General features: G+C 38.3%; 1 protein-coding gene across 1 annotated transcript in view; it reads right to left on the minus strand.

Annotated features, from left to right (window-relative positions):
• The window catches only part of TRHDE (thyrotropin releasing hormone degrading enzyme), a 390,978-nt gene that overhangs the window by 137,805 nt on the left and 226,435 nt on the right, over positions 1 to 26,738 (minus strand). The window lies entirely within an intron of this gene.

Genomic DNA, 26,738 nt, shown 5'->3' on the forward strand with positions numbered 1-26,738 from the left:
CTGGGGGAGGTTGGCTGGCTATGGGAGATTGGCTGTGGGAGCACACTGACCACCAGGGTGCAGCTCCTGCATTGACCGTCTGCCCCCTCATGGTCAGTGCATGTCATAGCGACTGGTCGACCAGTCATTCCAGTCTTCAGGTCTTAAAGGTTGCTTAGGCTTTTATATAAGTAGATGTTACCCCAGTAAATTTAATTAAAAGATAATAAAGCATGACTTTGCCTAATAGTACAGATTCATATTTATTTATCTTTTTTAGGCTATTTAAAATAAAAAACAAAAATAGCTCACCCTGGCTGGTGTTGCTAAATGGTTAGAGAGTCAGCCTGAGAACCGAAGAGTCAAGGGTTCAATCCCCTGGTCAAGGGCATGTACCTTGGTTGCAGGTTCCATCCTCCACTCTTGGGAGGCAACCAATCAATGTTTCTCTCACATGGATATTACTCTCTCTCTCCACCTCCCTTCCTCCCTCCCTTCCATTCTCTCTAAATATCAATGGAAAAAATATCCTTTGGCTGATGATTAACAACAAACAAATGTATTGAAAGTAACAGCTGTTAGGAATTGAAACAGCTAGAAATTAAATCTGTATAACTCCTTTAAAGGGTTTGGAGGATTAAATTAATTACTGTTAAAATTTATTCAAACTACAAGTATTTATTCTGTGCTCACTATCTATAAGGCTCTGAACTAGATATTCAGTAAGATATTGCTAAAGCTTTGATTTAGCAAAACTGAAGAGGACTAATTACACAAATATATACAAACTAGTGACCCAGTGCACAGATTCATGCACATTGAAAGGAAATTAATTAGAAAGTGGCTGGCGGGACAGGAATGGGAGAGATGAGCCAGACGTGCCCTGGAGCCAACCTCCTACAGTTCCTCTCCCGCTGACCATACCCGGGGCAGCTCCAGGGCTTGAAAGACATCTGCGGAGTGAGCAGGGACCCTCCAACAGGTGGGGTCCCTCAGCCTGGTCTGTGGGGATCAGACCAAAACCAGCTCTCCGACATCCCCGGAGAGGTCCTGGAGTGTGAGAGGTGACACAACCCGGAATCAGGCTCCCTCCTCTCTGGTTCCAGGTGTGTCACCCAAGGACCATCACTGCCAAGTCACAGCAGCTCGGCAGCTCCTGTGTTGAGCATCTACCCGCCGGTGGTCAGTGTGCATCATACCTACTGGCCAGTCGGACAGTCACTTAGCCTTTTATATATATGCTAGAGGCCCGGTGCACAAAAATTTGTGCACTGGCAGGGGGGGGGGTGTCCCTCAGCCCCACTTGTGCCCTCTCACAGTCTGGGACCCCTCGGGGGATAACGACCAGCTGGCTTAGGCCCGCTCCTGGGTGGCAGAGGGCAGACCCAATCCCTAGGTACAGCCCCTGTTCAGGCGCAGAGCAGGGTCGATGGGGAGGTTGCGGCGCCACCCCCTGTCACATACAGAGCCGGCCGATCAGGGGGTTGGGGTGCTGCACACTGTCATGCACAGAGCAGGGCCCATCAGGGGGGTTGGGGCTCCGTACCCTGTACACACAGAGCAGGGCCGATCAGGGGGTTGGGGCGCTGCACACTGTCATGCACAGAGCAGGGCCCATCAGGGGGGTTGGGGCTCCGTACCCTGTACACACAGAGCAGGGCCGATCAGGGGGTTGGGGCGCTGCACACTGTCATGCACAGAGCAGGGCCCATCAGGGAGGTGTGGCCCCGCCCCTGTCACACACAGAGCTGCAGGGCTATCAGGGGGTTTGGGCACTGCCCCCTGTCATGCTGCTCCAGGGGCCAGGAGCCCTCCTGGCTCCGCTGATCCCAGTGCTGGGAGGCCTCGCAGCTCCTTTTGACACCGGGGCAGTGAGGCCTTGCTGCTCAGCTGATCCCAGGGTGTGAGACCTCGTGGCTCTGCTGATCCTGGGTTCGGGAGGCCTTGCGACTCGCTGATCCCAGTGATGGGAGGCATATTACCCTTTTACTATATGGGATAGAGGCCGGGTGCACAGGTGGGGGCCGGTTGGTTTGCCCTGAAAGGTGTCCCGGATCAGGGTGGGGGTCCCGCTTGGGTGCCTGGCCAGCCTGGATGAGGGGATGATGGCTGTTTGCAGCTGATCACACCCCCTTCAGGGTGGAAGTCCCCACTGGGGTGCCTGGCCAGTCTGGGTGAGGGGCTGAGGGCCGTTTTCAGGCTGGCAGGCGACTGAAGCTCCCAACCTCTCCTTTTAATCTTTTTTTTTATTCTGGGATTTATTTACCTTCTATGGAACTGAGAGCTGGCTTTAGCTCTGAGGCTCAGCTCCAGCTCTGAGACCTCGGCTGCTGAAAGCAGGTATCTGGTTTGTTTGGGTTCTATACTTGAAACACTGTTTCAGCTCCAGCTCTGAAGCCAGCTGGCTGAAAGCAGGTTTCTGGGTTTTGTTTAGCTTCTATAATTGCAACAATGTTTCTTAGAGTGCATCTCAGAGGCCGGCAGCAGCAGGCAGGGAACCTTGGCTTCCTCCATCACTGGAGCAAGCAAGCCTCCTGTTCGCTTCAGCTGCCTGGCTGCCGGCCGCCATCTTGGTTGGCAGTTAATTTGCATATCTTGCTGATTAGCCAATGGGAAGGGTAGCGAAGTTATGGTTAATTACCATGTTTCTCTATTATTAGATAGGATAGATAATTACAAAATATAACAGCTCTATTAGGAGAAAAAAAAAAGGTGTCTCTTCATGTTTAATGAAGAATGTACTATCAAAACATAAAAAGAAATAAAAGGATTACCAGTGTAGTGTAAGGGCACAAATGGAATTGTTAATGTATGAATCCTGACTCCAATTTTTACTAACTTTGTGATATATAAAGGACTTATATAAATGTTATTGGTGCATTTTAGAAGATTTAATTGAGGTTATTTCAGACATAAATACCTTAAATATGCTAACTTTTCTCCAACACTGCCACCAGTTTCATTTTAATCTGAAAAAAAAAATCTCAGATATTAGCACTTGAAACACTTGTATTTCACTCTAAACAAATGTGGTTATTGAACTCTTGTTTTTGCTCTCAACAAATGTGACTACTAAAATAGTTTAAACTGCTGCAATTTATTCACAAAATTCCTGCTGGGATTGATTCCCTTCCAGAAGGGAAATGATGTGGCAGTGAATGTTTGTACACATTTCGTCCCAAAATTGTGAGGATGTAAGCAAAACATGGGCACATAACTGCTGGATCATTGTTTGCTTTGGTTTATGGTACTAACCAGAGGGCTACATACCAAAAATTCTCCACTTTGTAGGCCAGATATTTTTATGGCACTGAAATAATTGCATCCTATTGTGCAAGTACAGCTGTGAGGTGCTGCACAGTTGCATGGCACCAGCTGGTTTGCTTCTGGATGTGCTCTACTCTATGGAAGCCTAACTGTGCTTCTCAGAGTCACCTGGACCTACACAGCTCCACTGACCCAAGCAAATCTCAACTCAGAGTCTATGAGCATCATCACAGGTAAGCCAGCACAGTTTTGGTTTAATATTTTTCTGAGGATCCATAGGCTGTTGATTCAAATGTAGAAGAGGGTAAGCCAGGAAGAGCTAAGCGGGTAACATAAGGATTGATGAGAAGGGAGGACAAAAGAAATAAAAATATCAGGTCAAGGTAGGCTTTCAGGACCCATAAAATAATGCCACTGGTTTCTTTATATAGGCAATGAATTGTACCAAAAGATCATTTCAAAAGAGAGGTGAAATAAATGGTGAGATGAAAGACAAACGTATTTAAATAAGTGTATAACTTTCTCTATTGTGAAAGTCAACACCTATTTAACTATGTGATCAGGCAATGAGAGAACAAAATTTGGAATCAGGTAGGTTTGGTTGAAATCTTTGTCCTTTTACTTATGATCTGTACAGGCTTGAGGCAAAAAAAAAAAATGTAACTTCTCTAGGCTTCAGCTTGATGTAATATGTAAATAGAATGATGTATGGTAATGGTAAAACGCTGGTAACATACTGAGCACTGAATGAATAATACTATTACTAGGAAAAAGGATACTATGTTCAATTTTTAAATTAATATCATTCTTTAAGATAGTTCCAATTTTTAAGATGGCAATGAAAGAGAATAAAGATGATAAAATAGTGCTTTGTTGGTGAGTAAAATTCATTACTTTAAGATAAAGAAAATCTTAAGTCAAAGTTCAATCTCTGTTTCAAATAATGATGCCATTGTTTAAGGCAAAAACTTTAGTCCCTATAGCTAAGAAGTAATAATTTGATGAAGAAACAAAGGACGGAAAAAGTAAGTGAAGCTAAGCCTTGAGTCTACGAAATGCCCATTTTGTTATATCTTCTCACTCCTTCTCCTCTGTGTTTAACCTCTCTTTCAGGTTTGCCAACTCTCTGGATAGTTTCTTTAGTTCTATCTCCCTGTGTATAATTCTCTCTTCAACTCTAAATGTGATAAATCATCTACTATATGTACTATACTTTTAAATGCAGTTATTATATTTTCTGGGAATCCTCATTAGTTATTTTTTATTTTTAAATTTATCTTTATTTTTTAAAGTACTACAGATATCCCCTCTATTCCCCATTGACCCCGTGTAGCCTGCATCCATTCCCCCCCCCCCCAGGCCTTCACCACACTATTGTCTGTGTCCCATGAGTTATGCATATATGCATATAATTTCTTTGGTTAATGTCTTCCCACTCACCCACCCTTGCCTTCCCTCTGAGATATGACAGTCTGTTCAATGCATCTGTCTCTGAATCTATTTTGTTCATCAGTTTATTTTGTTCTTTAGATTCCACATATGAGTGAGAACATGTGATACTTGTCTTTCTCTGACTGGCTGATTTCACTTAGCATAATACTCTCCAGGCCCCTCCATGCTGTCTCAAAGGGTAAGAGATCTTTTTTTACAGCTGCATAGTATTCCATGGTGTAGATGTACCACAGCTTTTTTATCCATTCATCTACTGATGGGCATTTGGGAACATATTTGCCAATAATACATCTGGGAAGGAGTTAATATCCAAAATACATAAGAAACTCATACAACTTAACAAAAGAAAACAATCCAATTTAAAAATGGGCAAAAGACTTAAATAGACACTTCTCCAAAGTGGACATAGAGAGGCCAAGAGACATGCAAAAATGCTCAAAGTCACTGACCATCAGAAAGATACAAATTAAAATAACAATAGGGTATCGTTGCACACCTGTCAGAATGGCTACCAACAACAAATCAACAAATGACAAGTGCTGGTGAGGATGTGGAGAAAAGGGAACCCTAGTACACTGTTGGTGGGAATGCAGACTGATGAAGCCACTATGGAAAACAGTATGGAGTTTCCTCAAAAAATTAAAAATGGAACTTCCATTTGACCCAGTGATCTCCTTCTAGGGATATATCCCAAGAAACCCAAAACACCAATCAGAAAGAAGATATGCACACCTATGTTCATTACAGTGCAATTTACAATAGCTAAGATCTCATTAGTATTTTTAAAATCTGCTTGCATTGTGTTTATATTTTCAAGCCTCTTTTATTTTCTTAAATTTATGAGTATATTGTTGTCTAATCCATATCTAAAATATCCAATATTTTAACACATGATTCTGTTCTCGATTTTTTCAGCTGTCTCATGGTCATAGAACCTTGTATCCTTGTGTGCTTCATTATTTTTGACTATGAGATGCTCTTTTTCCTTGGGATTTATCTGTGGAAACCTTTTGAGATATGACATAAAGGCATGTATTTATAGAAAGGATTTGTTTTCTTTTTTGTCTGGCATCTGTGGGCATCTCTAGACAAGGAGTGCAATTTTAAATTAATTTTAAATGTAAACCCTGGCTTAATGTTTATAGTGTACCAAGGTTGTTTTTGTTTGCGTTATAATGCCATGCAAGAGTTACTCTTGGCCTCAAATTTCAGGGGAAATTTTCTTTCCCTCTTGACTTGCTTTCCAAGTTCAAAACAGACAATTTCTTTGTAGTCTTCTGAGGAGGGAGATAGGTTTATTTTTAGTTTATCTATGTGCTGAAGGTGTAGTTTTTTAAGGTCCTGGCTTTATGGGAGGCCTCCCATTAAATTTCTCACCTTTAGCTTTGTCTTCTTTTCCTATCTCTGTGAAACCTTGAAAATTGTCCTCAAATTCTCCTGGTTGGGAAAATGGCCTCAAGACAAAAGCCAGATCCAATATTTTTATAATCTCTCTGTTTTTAAAAGGTAAGAATATGTGGCATGAATTCACAGTCAAGCCCTCTCATCCTATATAATAAAAGCCTAATATGCTAGGTGTCCAGTTGTCCAGTTGGCAATTCAACCAATAAAAGAGTAATATGCTAATGATATGCTAAGGCTGCTCAGCCTCTCGCTATGACGTGCACTGACCACCAGGGGCAGATGCTCTGACTAGTAGGTTAGCTTGTTGCTGGGGTCCGGCCAATCAGGACTGAGTGAGATGGGTCGGACACACCTTGGAGCCTTCCTGCGGACCCTCCCGGTGTGGCCAATCTCCCGCATCCCTCCCCTGCCCTGATCACGCACCAGTAGGGTCCCTTGGCCTGGTCTGTACCCCCTCACAATCCAGGACCCCTTGGGGGATTTCAGACAGCTGGTTTTGGCCCGACAGCAGAACAACCGGTCTCTATGACACACACTGACCGCCAGGGAGCATACGTTCAACACAGGAGCTGCCCTCTCATGGTCAGTGAGCTCCCACAGGGGGAGCATTGCTCAGCCAAAAGCTGGGCTCATGGCTGGCGAGCACAGTGGCGATGGCGGGAGCCTCTCCTGTGTCCCCAGCGGTGCTAAGGATGTCCAACTGATGGCTTATAGGCCCACTCCCGCGGGGAGCAGACCTAAGCCGTCAATCAGACATTTCCCAAGGGCTCCTGGACTGCTAGAGGGTGCAGGCCAGGCTGAGGGGACCCCCCCTCCCCCAGGTGCACAAATTTTGTGCACCAGGCCTCTAGTATTGATATAAAGACAACTCAAAAAATCTGAAAGACATTCTATTTTTAAAAAGCAAAAATACCAAAAATTTGATTAATGCTGCTGGGAAATATATAATAGTGATACCATTATAATAATCTGGTTATTATTTAACAGGAAAAGAGTAAAGGGGAGACTAGATAATATATGCATGCTATTGATACACCTTTGCCAGAAAGCTGTAATTTAACACTCTCCAAGTCTGTTCCCTGCTAATTGATGGGGGAAGGGACTGTCAAAGGCAGTTTGGATGTATGTCCAGCAAGGTCTGAGTGATGTGGGAATGTGCTTACCTACAGATCACACCTGGGAGCAAGTCAGTGGCCAGAATTATTGTGACCACTGCATGGCCTCAAAACCTGGATATTTAAACTCCTAGACAAAGGAGTGTGCACTCTTGGCTCTTGGTCCTCTAGCTCTCTTGGGACTCATGTAGCAGGGGAGAGCACCCCTGAGCACACATGGCTCACAGCCATGTGGTCTCCACTCAAGGGACTAATGGACTTTGATTAGCCTGGTGCTCTGCTGGACCCAGCTCCAGACACTTCAGACAATGGTCCTCCTCTTGGCTCTGCTGGAGCCCCAGCTGCATCTTTTCCAGGACTGAGTTAAGGGGCACGGGATTTTACAGCCCAGGGAATGTAACTCCATACAAATGAAGTCTTTTACCACATCTTATTCTCCCATGGGGGCTTCTGAAAATGCTTATTTCAGGGGCACCCCAAGAACCCTATTCCCACAAGTGACAAGGAAATCTGGCTCACTAACTTGTCTGGCAAAAATAGCATGAATATATGTAGAAAGCATAAAATCTCTAGATAATTTTTTCAGTAAATCATCACATGATCCTTAGCCTCCCCATGAAAGAATCCATGAAAATGTCTGTGAAAGTGTGTCCAAAGACATAGTTTCATTATTTCAAGGGAAATAGCATATTTACCTCCAAAAAAAGCTCTATAGGCCAAACAGGCTTTTCTTGTTTATTTGACTAGAAATATATCTACACCGCATAATAACATGATTTGGCCTGTTTGAAATAGAAACTCTGATTGAGACTTATATATGTCATTGATTAATATAGAGGTGATTTTTTTTATACTTGGTAGGTACAATTTTTTAGTTAATAAAAAGAATAGACAATCTTTGGGTTCACATGAAAGAGGGAGATTAATTAAAAGGATCCATAATGGTAAAACAGTTAGAGTATATCACTCTTGAACACTTTTTTGTTGATAATCCTTTCTCGAAGATATTTTTTCCATTGATTTTTAGAGAGAGAAACATCGATGTGAGAGAGACAGACACATCCTCCTGTATGTGCCCCAACCAGAGCAGAAGTCAAACCTGCAATCTAGGTACATGCTTTTTTAAATTTATTAGTAACCATCTAGGGCTCCTGAAGATTTTTATATTACATCAATATACCAAGTGTGTTGATTAAAAATATAGGTGGTAATTATGCTACTAAACTCAACTCATTCACCATTATTCTTCAGGAAAATGTGACTTAGTTTAACCTCTTTCAACCTATTCCATTATTATAAGTACTAGAGGCTCAGTGCACAAAATTCATGCTCAGGTAGGGTCCTTATGCCTGGCTAGCGATCAGGGACAATCTGTGGGGTGACCGGGGGCAACTAGGGGTTCCCCCTGACACCTGCCTTGGCCAGCCTGGCACCACCCTCTCGCCAGCCCTGCCACCCACTGCTTGGCTGGCCTGGGGCATGCAGGCTGTGGACAGCTCCTGTGTTAAGCATCTGCCCCATGGTGGTCAGTATGTGTCATAGCTACTGGTCATTCCACCAGTTGTCCCACTGTTCGGTTGATTTACATATTAGGCTTTTATTATGTAGAAATACAAACTTTATTTTGTGCATTTTTTTTCCTGATTTTCTCCAAACATTCTTTTTGTAAAAAGGTAGTTTTATTCCTATTCTCCTTTCCTTCTATGCTTCTCATTTGTCAAAATGTCAAACCTTAATTCCAGTTGCTTTGATTGTTTATCCTTTTTAATCTTAATTTATTCTTAACTTGTCCTTTTTCTGACCTCCATAGAATCCCATTATTCCAGAAAATCTATTCAAAACATTGCAATTCCCCTATGTGCTAAGGGAGGAATATACATTGGTTGATTCCCAAATCTTTTTAGTTTTTATCTTCAATTGTTTTTCAATATGATTATCCCGTACAAAACAATTTCAGATTCGCAGGTCTCCTAACTGAATTGACCTTGTTCTGTTAACAGAAGCCCCATTCTTTTCTGAGATGCATTTTAGCTGCCTCCTAGTCTAATGGAATTAAAGTTGCATATAGTTGCAGGGTGAGCATGTTACAGCAATGAAATACTCTGTTTATATTACCATTTATACCAACTGAAATGGTACTTTTTATTTTTAATTATGGCTATTGATGCAATGTGGCATGAGTGAACCATTGCAAAAATCATTAGAATTAGGCTTTTTGCATAAGCAACACACTAAAAGCATCTGTGGTGAGAAAGTATTTCGGACAGCTGCAGAAACAGAATCTCACTACAACCCAGAGCTGCAAGCTGAGACTTAACAAAGCTCTGGCTCGTAAGCTTCTTATATTGTGTGATCACCACTCTGGCTTCCACAAAAAGAGCAGAAGAATAAAGTCAAAGCCAACACTGCACCTTCTTAAGCATTTCAGCAAAGTAAAAAGGACAGGCAGAAACTGTGTGAGGCAGAGGAATTCAAAACCAACACACTAAACAATTAGTTATAACAGAACAAGACACAAGAAGGGCCAGGGAAGATAATATTCTTTGGGATTAATCCATTCTTTACACTATTGAGCAACATGCTATTTATTTTTAACAAATACATACATTTTCTTTCCGTTTCATCAAGTGAATCTAACTCAGAAAAGCATAGCTAGTGGAGAGAAGCACAAGTGACCAGGAAGGAAATGGCAGGCTGTTTTAAGTATTAAGTATTAGGATTTGAGCAAGAACAAAAAAAGCCATTCAAATGGTGATGAATCAAACACATACAAAAAAAACCACAAACAAACAAAAAACAAAAACTTGCTTCCATAAGCAAAATGCACAATTTAATAATTTACCAGTAAGTGGTAAAGGCATTAACATAGAAATGTCAATACAAACATCTCCTCCTACCACATACATTTTCTTTTAAAGGGCAAAGAAAAAAAGCATTTCCTCTATATTATGTCTTAAAATCACCTCTGGCTTAAAATAATGGTAATTCATGGCCAAAGGCAAAGACAAGACTCTCTGGCAATAAAGAGTCACTAAAGTATGTTCTGTCCTGGACATTCTTTGGATTTTTCCACCCAAAATATCAGCAGATGACTCAGAGATGGATGGGAATTCTCTCTTATTTTTTCCATTTTAACCAGCAAGTAGTTTGCTTCCTTTATCATTCACACTTCTACATGTATAATCAAAGGGAAAAACAAAATGCTACAAGCATAAATATATGCATGCAAAATTAATTTCTAGCAAGTTATGAATTTTATAGTGCATTCCCTGAAATCAAGATCCAGGAGGAATCTTTTTAATGGTTCTCCAATTTAGTTTGCTAATCTGGGAACAGATTTTATATATTTTTTTAATTTTATTATTTTTTCCTTTTTATTACATTTATTGGGGTGACACTAATTAACAAAATTATACAGGTTCCAGGTGCACAATTTTGCCACATGTCATCTGTACACTGTATTGTGTGATCAACAACCCAAGTTAAGTCTCTGTCCATCAAGATATATTTTTAAAGACTATCAAAAAATAAAGATTTTATAATCTTAGTAACTCATATTAAAATGTTTAATTGCCTTTTATGTTAAGAAGTTCTTTCTCAGATGAACTGAAATTTCTACCTGAAATTTAAGGCCATTTATCCTGTTCTGACCTTGATATTGACAGAGAACTGGTGAGCAGCCTTCCGATAATGAGCAGTTACATATTAGAGCCAATTATTAACTTATCCTTAAGCCCTCTGTTCTTCAGGGTGGGCATATTCATTTCCTTAGCTTTTCTGATAGGGTTTTCTCTCCAATTGTTTCTAAATCAATCTTCCCCTCCATCCCTCTCTCTGTTCTTTGCTTAATTTTTCTCAGTCTTTTAAGCTTGTTCACATTTCCTTTACAAGATGATCATAACCAGTGATTATTACTTCCCAGATTTTATAACCCTTATTTTTCATTTGCATGCCAGTACATTACTTATTTTAAAATATGGCACTTTTCATTCAGGTAAAATCCCTTCCATTAGTATATGTCAAAAGACTGTAACTCAAATCATATTTCCTATTGAAACAGTGGCATAATAGGTAATTAGTTAAAGAAAGTGTGCTGGTCGAGTGGAAAAGGCATGAGTTAGAAACAGTGATAAGTGAATCCCAGCTCTGACCCCTGGGAGCCTGAGGATATCCTTAAAACCCCTGGGCCTCTGTTTATTCTTATGTAAATTAGAGATAACAATATCTATTTTACAGGGTGGAAGATTAATGGAGATTATTAAGTGGATATCCAGTGGAAAAATAGGCCTTCAAAAGCAATTGATACTATTATTTCTGCCACTTGTATTATTGCTATTATATACCTGACCAAAAGCCTGCTGTCCACGTATTTAACAGAAATGACCACAAGTGCTATAGTTAACCTAAATAGCTATATACAATGCATCAGATACTGTATAGTTGAAGTATGTACAAAAGTGTCAGAGAGGACAAGGCAGTAATTACATTCACTTGGTAATATGTATGTAGTTGACTGTAAAAGAGAAAGCAAGGCTAAGAAGGACTGTTTAGAAGAATAAAAGCTGGAGAAACTTGCAGAACAGGGGACTGATTGTGCCTGAGGCAGGAGAGTGCAGAAATCACAGGAGAAGAGCTGAGCTGACAGGATAGGGACCCCTTGAGGTCCAGGGCTGAAGGGTCAGGCCACTTGTGACCGAAGCCATTAGAAAACAGAATGACTGGGCAACATAATTTCCTCCCCGTCTGGAATTCATATGGAATTACATCAAAAACTCTAATCCTATTTCAAGTGCCAACTCTCTTTCTTAATTCTTTTAAACAGATGGGATCTTCCCCTCTGAAACACCACAACGTTTTGTTTGTATTGCTTCTCTGACATTTATTTTAATTCAACGCAATGAATACTTACTGAGTGCATGCAGGCAGTAGAATGAATACTGGAAAACAATGAAAACTAGCCATAGATCTGTCACTTGCATCTCACAGGGAAAGTGGGAAGCCAGGTAATATAGTAAACATAATATTGAATAAATCGTATAACCTGTTAGAAGGTGATCCGCACAATGAGACAAAACAGTGGGCGGACCAGACTAAGGGAAATAGGTGAAGAAAAGAATGATGGTGTCAACTGACACTAACATGGGTGATCTCTTTAAGTAGGTGACATTTAAATAAAGGCTTCAAGGAGAACAAGTTAGAACCATGTTGATCTAAGGAGTAACATCATTCCCTACAGAGGAAACAGCCAGTTCAAAGGCCCTAGTGTGGGAGGGAGGTGATTTCGTGGGAAGCAAGAGAGCTAGTAAAGCAGGAGTAACCATGAGTTAAGGGACAGCAATAACAGATGAAGTGAAAAGGATAGCAGATAAAAGGAGGGTCAGGAGTCTATGGGGTCTTGGGGAAAATGGGATGAGTAGAGATCAGATAAGGCCTTGTGAGTCATTGCAAAGACCACCTTTTCTCATTTTGGTGGGTAGGATTTCAAGCAAAGAAGTGGCACTATCAGACTTAGGTTTCAAAAGAGATCACTCTGAATAACTGATTGAAAGGAAACTGACTATAGGGAGCAGGATTCAAAAAAAAAGAAAGCTTTTAGAAAACGATATGGCAATACATTGGTGATTCAGACCATGTGGCAACAGTAATGGTGGGAAGAAGAGGTCAGATTCTAGAAATACTTCGACAGCAGGGACAACAAGATTTCCACAAATACAATGAACAAACAAAAGATAGGCTCAAAGATGGAGTTGCCATCCACTGAGATGGTTCATATCATAACTTTCCTTAAAAGTTATATTTAGTTATTGGTGAAAAGTTTTAGAATAAGAGCGCAGAATTTGGAGTTAGACAGATCTGACTTCAAGTCCTGGCTTGTTCACTTGCTAGATGTCTAACCCTGTGAAAATAACCTTTTCATCTCAGTTTTCTCATCATTAAAAATGGGTTAAAATGCCTACATTCCAAGTTTCTGTTGGAAGTAAATGGGGATAATACATAATACATGCAAAGTTTCACAAGATGCCTGTATGTAGCAAGTGCTCATTAAACTACAAATATGACTTGCTGTTACTTAGTATAATTACTATTTTTATTTCATGTGTTTTATGTCCAGCAGTAGTTATTTTCTTGATGGAAGGTGCCATTTTATTCTTTCCCTGGAGAAACAACTCGTCCCATATAGAAGGTTAGCATGTGCCCTCCCTGTACTAATCATGACCTGGCTAACAGGATGCTGTGGATGCAGAACCTGGTATCAGAAGAAACAATAGTGAAAATGACTCATTGGCCTTTTCATATTCACCTCTAAAAATGATAAAAACTGTATATATTTTCCTCTTTGGCCATATAAATATTTTTAAACTTTAAGTCTGGAATACTAGGTGTACCAGTTAAAATGCAGATTTTTTTCAATAGATAGAGTTACACATATCTTGATATATATGTGATTTGATATGTATGCCATTTTGTTGTATTGACACCAAGCTTCAAAACTTTATATGTCAAATTTGCTAAAGGTATTAACATCATAGATATCTTTACGCTTAAAAATATCCAATCCCATGACAAAAAAAGAACATTTGTGGGAAGTTTTAATTAATTACTTTATTTTGAAGAACAAGTTATCATATACTCCAGGAAACTTATGGTGAACATGCTCCATCTCAAAATACTTGTGAACGCTGGTTGAAACACTTTAAAAGTGATGATTTCGATGTGAAAGACGAAGAACATCCAGGTCAACCAAAAAAGTTTGAAGACCAACAATTGCAAGCATTATTGTTGAAGATGTGTGTCAAACTCAAAAACAACTTGCAGAAAGATTACACGTTGCTCAGCAAACAATTTCTGATCATTTACAAGCAATGAGAAAGATTTTAAAGGAAGGAAATGGGTGCCACATCAACTGAACGAAAGACAAAAGGAAAACCGAAAAGTCATCAGTAAAATGTTGCTTCAACGGCACGAAAGAAAGTCTTTTTGGCATCGAATTGGCATGAAAAGTGGTTTTATTTTGAGAATCCCAAATGCACAAAATCATGGGTTGATCCAGGTCAACCATCAACATTGACTGCAAGGCCAAATCACTTCAGAAAGAAGGCAATGCTCTGCGTTTGGTGGAATCAGGAAGGTGTGATGTATTATGAGCTTCTAAAATCAGGTGAAACCGTTAATACTGATCGCTACCAACAACAAATGATCAATTTGAACTACACTTTAATCATGAAACAACCAGAATGTGCAAGAAGACCTGGCAAAGTAATTTTGCTTCATGATGACGCACCATCAGACACTTCAAAACCAGTTAAAGACATGTTAAAATATCTTGCCTGGGAAGTATTAACCCACCCGCCATATTCACCAGACCTTGCTCCTTCAGATTGCCACTTGTTCCAATCGATGGCACACGCACTTTCTGAGCAGCACTTCAAAACATACGAAGAAGTGGAAAATTGGGTCTCTGAATGATTTGCCTCAAAACAAGAAAAGTTCTATCGGGATGGTGTCCACAAATTACCTGAAGATGGGGGAAATGTGTAGCTAGCGATGGACATTACTTTGAATAAAGCACTTTTGATGTTTCTCTTGAAATTATCATGTTTTCTTTGATTACAAAATCAGCATTATTAACCGGTACACCTAGAATGCTGGTAGAATATTACAAGTTGAATTGCCACACATCCCTTTTTATTCATGTTCCCCATGATCCCTTGTGGATTTTTCTCAGCTTGCCAATTCTTTCCTTTCACTCTGTGTAACTTCATTTTAATAACTAAAATATATCAACCTTGATATAAGAATTGCAAAAAAAGTGTTTTTTATTTTTAAAGTATCCTCTTTAAATGTGCTTAAGTCATATTGAAATATGCTCCTCTCTCCCAAGCTTGTAGCAATCGTCCACAACTTGGCATCATATGTAAATTTAATGAGCCTTCACTTTTTTCATCACCCAGGTCATTGGGTCATTAATTCATATCTCCCTTTGTGCTTTTAGAGAAAAGAAACCATGTTAATCTATCTTTTCCAGTCTTCCTATCTTTGCACAGTATTTTCTTATTTTCATTATACTTTGAGGACAAAAGCATCCTCATTTTTAATCTACTATTAAAATGGAAAACTTGTTACTAGAGAACCATTTTATTAGATGTAATGCTTTCAACTCTTTTACCTTGCAGACTAGTTCTTACCTTTTTCTCTCCCCATTCTAAAAATATGTATGTAATTTTAGTTTTTTTAAAATTCATATAATCAGTGTGGCCTTGATATGATCCATGTTGAACATTACTTGGTATTTCTGCAAAAAACACAGTTCTTTAATTTAAATCCACAAAAATTAGTATCTGATCTGTTAGCTCCTAATCTTTATTTCTCTATAATCTTCTCCACCCTTATAATACATTTTTGTATAACAAGTGATTTAAAGTATAATAAAATTACTATGCAGGAAGAATAACAAAAAACAGAAGTGGGAACAATTAGTATAATGAGAGAAGTTAAGCCAGCAAAACGCTGATGCAATGAGAAGTTGACTTTCGGCAGAGGTTAATATTGTCTAGTAACAGGGATCTTTGCGGGGAGAGCATGGAAGGGCAGTGGCAAGAAGTTTTTGTTAAGTGCTACATAGTAGAGTATAAAAAAATCATAAGTTCTACATGCTACAACTATAGACACAACAATATTTTCTGAAATTTCCAGATCTATCATGTTATTTCTATCTCTACCACAACTATAGGACTATTCTTTCTAGAATGCAATTCTGACCTGCTGAATAAAGGTCAAACTGCTTACTATCACATAAGAGGTCTCCAAGTTCTTACCAGCTTATCTTCCAAACCAATCTACTAACTACCCCAAACCCTTGGTGTTCTATGATCATGTGAAATCCTTGATATTTTACTCAATCACTATTGTGTTCCTTTTATGAACCTTCTCTGCAAAAGGGTTCTTTTTTTGAGCCTTTTTATCACTCTCCTTCTGCTTACCCACATAACTACATCTTATTCTTATTTTTATCATAATTCCTAAGATTTTGATGTTGGCATCCACTACTTTTTTCTAACCATCCTTTTCTTTTGAATCCCTACTTCAAGTGACTTCAGTGGGCCTTCCAATTCCATGGCCTATCAATCTCTCCCACCAGAGGATGAGCTTATTAGACTTGCTGGCCAGTCAGAATGTCCATAGGTAATCTCTGGCCCACGACATAGGGACTGTCCACAGTGATCTATTACCTAATCAGAACAAACCATAGCCCTTTGAGGGAACAAAAATAGATTCTGTTGTGAGGCAGGAAGTTTACTTTTTCTCTGAGCTCATTAGGATCATAATATTGAGGACTCATTCAGCCAAACTTGTTTGGGACCACCTCTCTAAGAATTACCTAGAAATTATGTCAGATAGAGGCAAAGAGCCATGAAGCTGATGAAAAGTAGATTTCTGATGACACTGCTTAAATACCTGGATTTAACCATTCCTAAAGCTTATACTAAATCTCAGGCTTATCAGTTATTCAGTCAACAAATTCCTTTCTATTGCTTAAGATGGCTTGAGTTATGTTTCTACATTTAAAATGGAAATACTGCTGATAAAACTTATATGTAACTGCATTGATATTTATAAGCTGTCTGTCCTTTATATCTTATTGATTGTTATACCTAGCACTCAGCACACAGTGCCTGGAACATAAGCAGAGGCTTACACATGATTTCAGAATAAGTGCTGCAACCAGAGTTGTTGATTAAATATGGTAGTAGCAAGAATGTTGGCACTAGAACCTGGTTTTCTGGCCAACATATCCTTGGATTGATCATGACTCAATTTTAAAATGAAAATAATATCCCCAAAAGAGGATTATGGTAATTAAATGAGTTAAATGTAAAGAATTTGGCACAGTGCCAATCACAAAATAATCATTCAATAAACCTTAGCAATTGGTATTATTTATGGTTGTATAATTATCCACATTACCTGTCATACATTCATAAATGGTTTACTCATTCCATCTACAAAGTTAAATTGGTTATTGCATATTACCCACATGCCAATTTACTACTAGAAAGAACTTGAGAGAAGCCAAGTTGGAGAACCGAACAAAGGCACTAAATATACATTAAGGACTGGTAGAGAAACAGTCAAAATGAAGTCCCTGATATTACAGCCAACTTGTTCTTGTTTTTATTTTTGCACATTTACATTTGAAAATTATTTTCCATACATGCTAGCAGGAACAGGGTTCACTATTTTTTACTAAATTTTTAGATGTTTGATTTAGTACCATGTGCATGAATCCAAACAATGAGGGCCCATCAAGTAAACATGATGAACAAGTAGACAAAAAAATCAATAAGAATATAGGAGACTTACACAACTCTTATCAACCAACTTGACCTAATTGCTATTTATAAAACATTCCAGCCAACAAGAATGAAATACACATTCTTTTGAAGTGCATGTGTGATACATTTACCAACAGACATCAAATTCTAAGAAGATTCATGACATACAGAATATAGTTTACTGATCATGATAAAATTAAATAAAAAATAAATAACAAAAAACTTCCTGGAAAATTGTCAAATATGTGTAAGCTAAAAAAAATGCATTTTTAATAACTCATGGAGCAATTAATAAATCAAATGTGAAATTATAAAGTATTTTAAAGTGAATGAAAATGAAACCCCAATATAGCAAAACTTGGAGCATGCCATTGGTAATACACTTAGGAGGACATTTATGCAATAAACATCTGAATTATAATAGAAGAAAGGTCTCCAACTAAAGACCTTAGTGTGTACCTTAAGAAATCAGAGAAGGACAAGTTAAACCCAAAGTATATAAAAGGAAATAATATTGATTAGAAAGATAAGTCTATAAAATAGCCAGTAAAAGCAAAAATCAACTAAACCAAAAACTAGATTTTTAAAATTAAAACGTATAAACTTCTGGCTAGGCTAAGAAAAAGGAATAAGACAAAAATAATAATATCTGGAATAAAAGAAGTTGCATTTTTAGAGATGCTGTGATGATTAAAACAATAAGAGAATATATCATGGCCAACTTTATTCCAATAAATTAAACATCTTAGATGAAATGGGTCAAATCCTTGAAAACATACAAATTACTAAAGATTACTTAAGAAAACATAAACTGAATAACCTGCTATCCTATCTAATAAAGAGTAAATATGCAAATTGACCATCACACTATCACAAAGATGGAGGCACACATAGCCACAAGATGGTGGCGCCCAGTCCCCTCAGCCCTGCCAGAGTCCCACAATTCTTTCAGCCCAGCCAGGGGGGCGGCAGGCACATGGTGCGACCGGACCCGCCCTCAGCCCCCCAGCCACCCAGGGCCGGCCTGAGGTGCTGGCAAACCTCGGATGGTGGCTGCCCAGCCACCCAGAGCCGCCCGAGGCTCAGATAACCAGGACCAGCCGAGGCTTGTGCTGTCAGCAGTGGCAGCAGCAGAGATGTGATGGGGGCATCGCCTTCCCCTGATTGCTGGGTCACCCCCCCCCCCCCGAGGGCTCTTGGACTGTGGGAGGGGGCAGGCCAGGCTGAGGAACCCTCCCTCCACTGCATTAATTTTCATGCTCCGGGCCTCTGGTATATTAATGAAACCATTAGTTAAAAATCTTCCCTGCCTGACAGGTGTGCTCAGTGGTTGAGCATCGACCCAGAAATCAAGAGGTTGTTGGTTTGGTTCCAGGTCAGAGCACACGTCCTGTTTTTGGGCTCAAACCCCAGTAGGGGCCGTGCAGGAAGCAGCTGATTGATGATGCTCCTCTCTCATTGATCTTTCTATCTCTCTATTCCTCTCCCTTCCTTTCTCTCTAAAAATTAATTAAAAGATATTTTTTTAAATCTTCCCATGAAGAAAATTCCAGGCCCAGATTGCTGTACTGATAAATTCTATCAAATATTTAATAAAGAAAGAATATAAATTCTACTTAAATTCTCCAGGAAACTTGAAAAAGAATAGTTTACATTCTATGAGGCTAGCATTATAGCATGAAGAAAACCAGACAAAGACATTACAAGAAGAAAAAAGAAAAACTACAGACCAATATCCCTACTGAATATAGATGCAAATTTTCAAAACAATTTTCAGCAAATTGAATCCAACAATATATATTAAAAATGCATTATGATCAAATGGCATTTGTCTCATAAATTCAAGGATAATCTAACATTCAAAAATCAATCACTATAATTCACATATTATAAAGTAAAGCAACAAAAACAAAAATATAACTACCTTGATCGATAGGGGAAAAGGATTTGTTGGAATCAGCATACATTTCAGGTAAAAATTCTCAGTAATGTCAGGACACAATGAAACTCTTTTAACCTGATAAATGGTATTTATAAAATATTTGAGGAAAAATCATACCTAATGGTGAAAGAGTGAATATATCACTCCTAAAATCAGGAACAATATAGAGATGCCTGCTCTCACTTCTTCTACTTAACATTTTATAAGATAATCATACAAAAATAAATTGCATTTCTACATAGAACAAAAATAATAATAAATGGAAATTAAAACCAGTACCATTTACAATAGCCTGAAAATATGAAATATTTAGGAATAAATACAAAGATTTATTCACTGAAAACTATATTACTTAGAAAAATAGACTCACACATACATAGTCCACTGATTTTCAACAAATATGCAAAGCCAAACCAGGGAAAAAAGGATAAACTTTTCAGGAAATGGTTCTTGAAAAATTGGATATCCATATTTTAAAAAAATAAAAATATATTCAATTCAAACTTCACACTATATGTAAAAATTAACTCAAATAAATCATAGATCTAAATATAAACCTAAAACTATAAAATTTATAGAAGAAAAAACAAAAAGACAAAAGAAAAACCCATATAGCCTTGAGTTAATCAAAGATTTCTTAAGTATGACACCAAGAGCACTATCACTTAAAAAAAAAAAAAAAAGATGATAAAATATAATTAATTAACACCTATTGATTTTAGGAAAAACACTGACATGAAAATGAGAGACAGGTCACTATTTGGGAGAAAAATTATTTGCATATCATGTGCCTGATAGAGAACCTGATTCAGAGTATATAAATAACCCTCAAAATTTTATAGTAAGAAAACAGCCCAAATTTTTAAAAATTGAGCAAATGATTTGAACTGGCCCTTCACCAAGGAAGACATGTGAGGGAGAATAAAAAAATGAGAAAAAAAATGGTCAATAGCATTAGCCATTAGGAGAATGTAATTTATAACTGCAATGAAATACCTTATAATATCTACACTAAAATCACTGATTATATCTAGTTAGTGTTGGGAAAGAAGTGGAGAAAGTAGAACCCTGTATACTGCCTGTGGGAATGTGTCATGGTACAACTACTTTAGAAAACAGTTCATTCAGCAGTCTTAAAACATTAAACATACCTATCATATCATCTGAACATTCTACTTCTAGGTGTTTACCCAAGATAAATAAAAGTAAGTACACATGCAATGACCTGTACACAAGTGTTCAGAGCAAGATTATTAGTAACAGTATAAACTGGAAACAACCCAAATATTCAGGTGAATAAACAAATTGTATTATATCCATATATACTACAACATGAATGTATCTGAAAATTCTGAGGAGTAAAAGAAGGCAAACAAAAAAAGAGTGCATACTGTATGATTCCATTTATATAAAATTCTAGAAAATGCAATTTAATCTATAGTGAAAATGTTGATCAATGAAAGAGTGAATGGGGATGGGAAGATAAATTATAAAGAGGCATGAGCAAATTGCTAATGATATATTCATTAACTTGGAGATGTTTTCATTGTGTACATATATGTCAAACATGTCAAATTATACCTTTTAAATGTTCAGTTTATCATACTTTAATTATATCTCACTATAGCTGCTCAAAAAAAAAAGAAATTTTTTTCTTTAGAAGTCTTCATTGAAAATGAGTACATCTTAGTATCACTTGAAAACATGTGGTAAGGATACTATTATCAGTGGTACTTTCAGCATAAAGATACTTGGCTAGACATGAAAACAAACCCACAACTAATATCACACTCAGTGGTGAAACGCCAAAAGACTTTTTTCTAAGATCAGGAATAAGACATGGCTGCCCAATCTCCCCATTTCTATTCATCATAGTACTGAAAGTCCTAGCCATAGCAACTAAGCAAAAAAAGAAAAAGATAATTTTTAATTGATTAATTACTTTTTTAAAAGAAACTAAGGCATCAAATCAGAAAGGAAGATATAAAATCATCTATCTTTGTAGATGACAGAAAACCTTAAGGATTCCACCAAAAAAAATGTTACACTTAATAAATAAATTGAATAAAATTGAAGGCTATAAAATCGATTGATTCAACAAACAAATTTGTTCAGTTTTTATACATTATCAATGAACTATAAGAAAGAGAAATTAAGAAAGCAATCCTATATACAAAATCATCAAAAGCAATAAGATACTTAGGAATTAATTTAACCAAGGAGGTGAAAGATTTATACACTGAAAAATAATGACACTGAAGAAAGAAATTGAGGAAGACACAAATAAATGGAAAGATATCCATGTTCTTGAATGAGAAGAAATAATATTGTTAAAATATCCAGACAACACAAAGTGATCTACAAATTCAATGCAAGCCCTATCAAATCTCCAGTGAATTATCTTAAAATTGATGTGGAACCAGAGAGGACCTCAAATAGTCAAAGCAATCATGAAATCCTAAAAAACAACTAAGCTATAGGCATCACACTCCCTAATTTTAAGCTATATTATAAAGCTACTAGAGGCCCAGTGCATGAAAATCCATGCACTGGAGGGGGGGTCCCTCAGCCCAGCCTGTCCCCTCTCACAGTCTGGGAGCCCCCAGGGGTCGGAGGTGACCCGGTGATCAGGGGAAGGCGATGCTCCCATCACACCTCTGCTGCTGCCACTGCTGGCAGTGCAAGCCTCAGCCAGCCCTGGTTACCTGCACCTCGGGTTGACCCTGGGCAGCTGGGGGGCTGAAGGGACTGGGGGACTCTGGAGGCAGGAGCGCAGAGCAGCCAGGCATGCCTGGGTGTGGGCCCGACCTTACCACACGCCTGCTGTCCCAGCAGCGTTGAGGGAACTGAGCACCACCATCTTGTGGCTATGGTGCCACCATTTTTGAGGGCGTGGCAGCAATTAGCATATTCCCTCCATATTGGCTGTGGGCGCCACCATCTTTGAGAGTGTGGCAGTCAATTAGCATATTCCCTCCTTATTGGCCGTGGGTGCTGCCATCTTTGAGAGTGTGGCAGTCAATTAGCACATTCCCCCCTTATTGGCTATGGGCACCACTATCTTTGCAGCCTGCTGCTCATTCATTTGATTGTCCCTCACTAACCCCTCTGCCAGCCTGGTCGTTCCTCCTAGCCTGTTTGGTCGTCCACTTGGTTGTTTCAGTTGTGATAGTCGCTTAGGCTTTTATATATATATAGATTGTAATAAAAACAGAATGGTACTTGCAAAAAACAAAAACAAACAAACGAAAACAGGTACATAGAACCAGTGGAATGAAATAGAGTCCAAATATAAATCCATGCATATATGGTCAACTAATTTTTGACAAGAGCACCAAGAACATACATGGGAAAAGGATAGTCTCTTCAATAAATGGTGTGAAACTGAATATCCATATGCAAAAGAATTAAACTGGTCTCCTTTCATATACTACTCAAAAAAAATTCACTCACAATGAATCAAAGACTTAAGTGTAAGCCTGAAACAATAAAACTCCTAGAAGAAAACAACGGGGAAAATATCCTTGACATTAGTCGAAGCAAAGATTAGATAAGATACCAAAAGCACAGGCAACAAGAGCTAAAAAACAAACAAAAAATAAAACAACAATTAGGACTACATCAAACTAAAGAGGTTTGGCCCAACAACAGAAACAATCGATAAACTCAAAAGGCAAACTACAGAATGGGAGAAAACATTTGCAAACCACATATCTGATATGGGGTTAAAATCTGAAATATATAAAATACTCATATAACTCAATAGCAAAATAACAAGTAATCCAATTAAAAATGGGCAACGAACCTGAAAAGAAGACATACAATGGCCAACAGGTATATGAAAAGGGGCTCAACATCACTAATTTTTAAGAAAATGCAAATCAAAACCACAATGAGCTAACACCTCATACCCATTATGAAAAAGCCAAGAGATTACAAATGCCAGCAAGGTTGGGAAGTAAAGGTCACCCTTATACAGTGCTGCTGAGAATGTAAATTGGTACAGCCATTATGAAAACAATATGGAAGTTCCTCAAGAAATTAAAAATAGAACTACGATGTGATCTAGCAATCCCACTCAGGGGTATATCTGAAGGAACTGAAATCAGTATCTTAAAAATATCTATCTACAAACCCATGTTCATTTTAGCATTGATTCACAATTGGCAAAATACAAAAGAAAGAGTCTTTCAATGAATTAATTAATATAGAAAATCCTATATAATAAAAGCCCAGGGAATGAAATGACAGAACTACCAGAATGACCAGAGACCAGAATGACTGTGGCCTCTCGCTCCAGCCGGCACTGACCCCCAGCAGGGACCCCCACCATGATCAGGTATGTGGCCAGCCTGCAAACCACCCATAGACCCTCACCCCAGCCCACCCTGGCCCCAGCAGGGATCCCCACCCTGATCCGGGGCTCCCATAAGGGCAGGCCAGCCAGCCTCCACCCATGCACTGGACCTCTATCCTATATAATAAAAGGGCAATATGCAAATTGACCCTAATGGCGGAACGACCAGAACGACTGCTCGACCAGTCACTATGAGGTGCACTGACAAACTCTTGGTCCCTTTCCCAGGCTGGCAGGCTCCGATTGCCTGATGGCAAAAAGGAAACCAGGGGTGGGTGGCAGTGGGGGTAGAAGCCAGCTGCAGGGAGCCAGGGAAGATGGCCCTCATCGCAGGTCAAGCCTAGGGACCATACCCATGCATGAATTTCATACACTGGGCCTCTAATATATCATATATTTTACACTATTCAGCCACAAAAAGAAGGAAATCCTGCCATTTACAACATGAATTAAACTGGAGGCTATTATGCTAAGTAAAATAAGCCAGACAGAGGAAGACAAATATTATATAGTATTACTTCTATGAGAATTTTTTAAAAAGCCAATTTCATAGAAATAGAGAATATAATTGTGATGGCCATGGTCAATTGAAAGAGGGAAATGGGGTGATATATGTCCAAGCGTACACATTTTTAGGAGTGAGAAGATGTTCTGATGATCTAATGTATATCATGGTGACTATCTATAATAATAAAAGCGTAATATGAAAATCGACCGAACAGCCAAACAGCGGGACAACCATCCAGATGACCTTCCGGACAAAGCCGAGGCTGCAAGGGCCGAGGCAGCAGGGCGGCAAAGGTCTACTCTAGCACAAATTTTGTGCATTGGGCCTCTAGTAGTTAATAATATGGTATCACATACTTGAAAATTGCTGAGTGTCAATCCTGGGCATTCTCACCACAAAAGAAAAGTTAACTGTGTGAGGTGATGGATGTATTAATTATCATCCCATGGATGTATTAGTAATCATCCCACAATGTATATTAAATCATCACATTGTACACTTTAATATGTATAATTACATTTGTCAATTGTTTCCTCAATAAAGTTTAAAGAAATACATGGCTAGAAACAGTATCTAGTAGTCATTATAATGATGGTCCTAAGAATCATGGCAAAGTTTGCTCGTTTATCACATTTGTAAAATGGCAAGCCTTTGCACCAAAATATAAAGAGGGTAAAATAATAATTATATCTTTACTCTTTCCTACTGTTTTGTGTCTTAAACTTCTTGAATAAATTTGTAATTATTCAAATATAATGAAGCTGGAATCGATGTTATTTATGTCTAAAAGCATACTTGTAACATATTTACTCAAAATAATATTTTTCTAATATTCATCCTGAAGTAAGTTGTTATTTACAAATAGTCATAAAATTGGTGGTAGGTGGGAAATAACTACGGACATGTCTCTAAACTCATCTCAAACTATCTTAAATTATTTTTTTGCATTATATTTCAAGAATCAATACAGTTTAAGTAACTGAATGTATATCCAGCAAAATCTAGCCCAAAACCTCATATATAAAAATTAATAGATTTTAAATATAATTCTACACTTTCACTTATTTTTATAAAATATCGAAAATACCCTTTCTGAGCCAATGTGATGATCAGTATCTTGAACAGATATTTTGTAGCACTATGTATATCCTTACATATTATAGCATATAGTATTAACTAATAATCATTGAGATAGTCATTACTTGAATGTAAAACCATATATCTAAATTACTGCACCAAAGAATTCTGATGAATCATTATTTGATCTTTAGTTATAATTAGAAATATCTTGTTTTTAAGAAAAAAGACTATCTTGCTTTTAACACTTTTAAAAACAAAATATTATTAAATAAATAAAGTACATAGAAATCCCATAAATGCAATTCAATACACCAATAATAAAGTAGACTCTAACACCATTTTAATAATTATTAAATGGCTACTAAGTATTAAACAGTGAGATACACATGCTCTACTAAAATTAGAACTGAAAGAAGGGGTATAAGGAAAATCCTAATCCAAGCAACAATGGGAAAAAGTTCATTGTGTACCATATTTTGATGACTGATCATTTGACCAAAGTCTCTGCCATTTGAAGTCTAGTCTTTAAATTTTCATTTATTATGCTTATAATCTAGGAAACTTGCTTAACCCCCCAAATATTCCTTAAACATTGTTTTTAAAATATATGTCATATCACTGTCTATACCCCCATTGGCATCTGCAGTCAAAATAAGTAAGTTTTTAAGGGACATTCAGGAAAAAATAATTTGTCAGTATATAGGTCAGTTCTCTTCTACACTAATAAAAGAGAAAGATGCAAATTGACCTACCTTCATGACACCCACCAGCCCATCAGGAGTGAGTATGCAAATTAACCCAACAAAGATGGTGGGTTAATTAGTATACGCAGGTGCCAAACTGCAGTGGACGGGGCGGGATGCTTGCGTTGTGAACACCATGGCAATGATGCAGGCATTCAGCACCGCCCCAGCTGCTCCCGGCCTCTGGGCCCCATGGGAAGGCAGAAAGGCAGCTCCGGGCTGGAGCAAAGGCAGAAAGGCAGCTCTGACTAGAGCGAAGGCGGTGCCGGTAGCCAGGGCAAAGAAGGCCCATTCTTGCATGAATCTCCATGCATCGGGCCTCTAGTATTAATAATATTACAACTGACATTTACATAACTCCATTTCTACAGCAATTTCTTATTCAGTCTCCAAACATTTATTCATTAATAGTTCCAATATTTCTATGCATTTGGCAAACATTCATCTTCATTTTACTGATTTATAAAACAAAGTTCTAACTCGTAAAATAACACGAACTTAGTAACTCTAAATATTTTCTAACTCACAGTCTCATTTCTATGAACCAGGAAGAAGAG

Source organism: Myotis myotis, unplaced genomic scaffold (genome assembly GCF_014108235.1).
Source record: "Myotis myotis isolate mMyoMyo1 unplaced genomic scaffold, mMyoMyo1.p scaffold_m19_p_3, whole genome shotgun sequence".
Lineage (NCBI taxonomy): Eukaryota > Metazoa > Chordata > Mammalia > Chiroptera > Vespertilionidae > Myotis > Myotis myotis.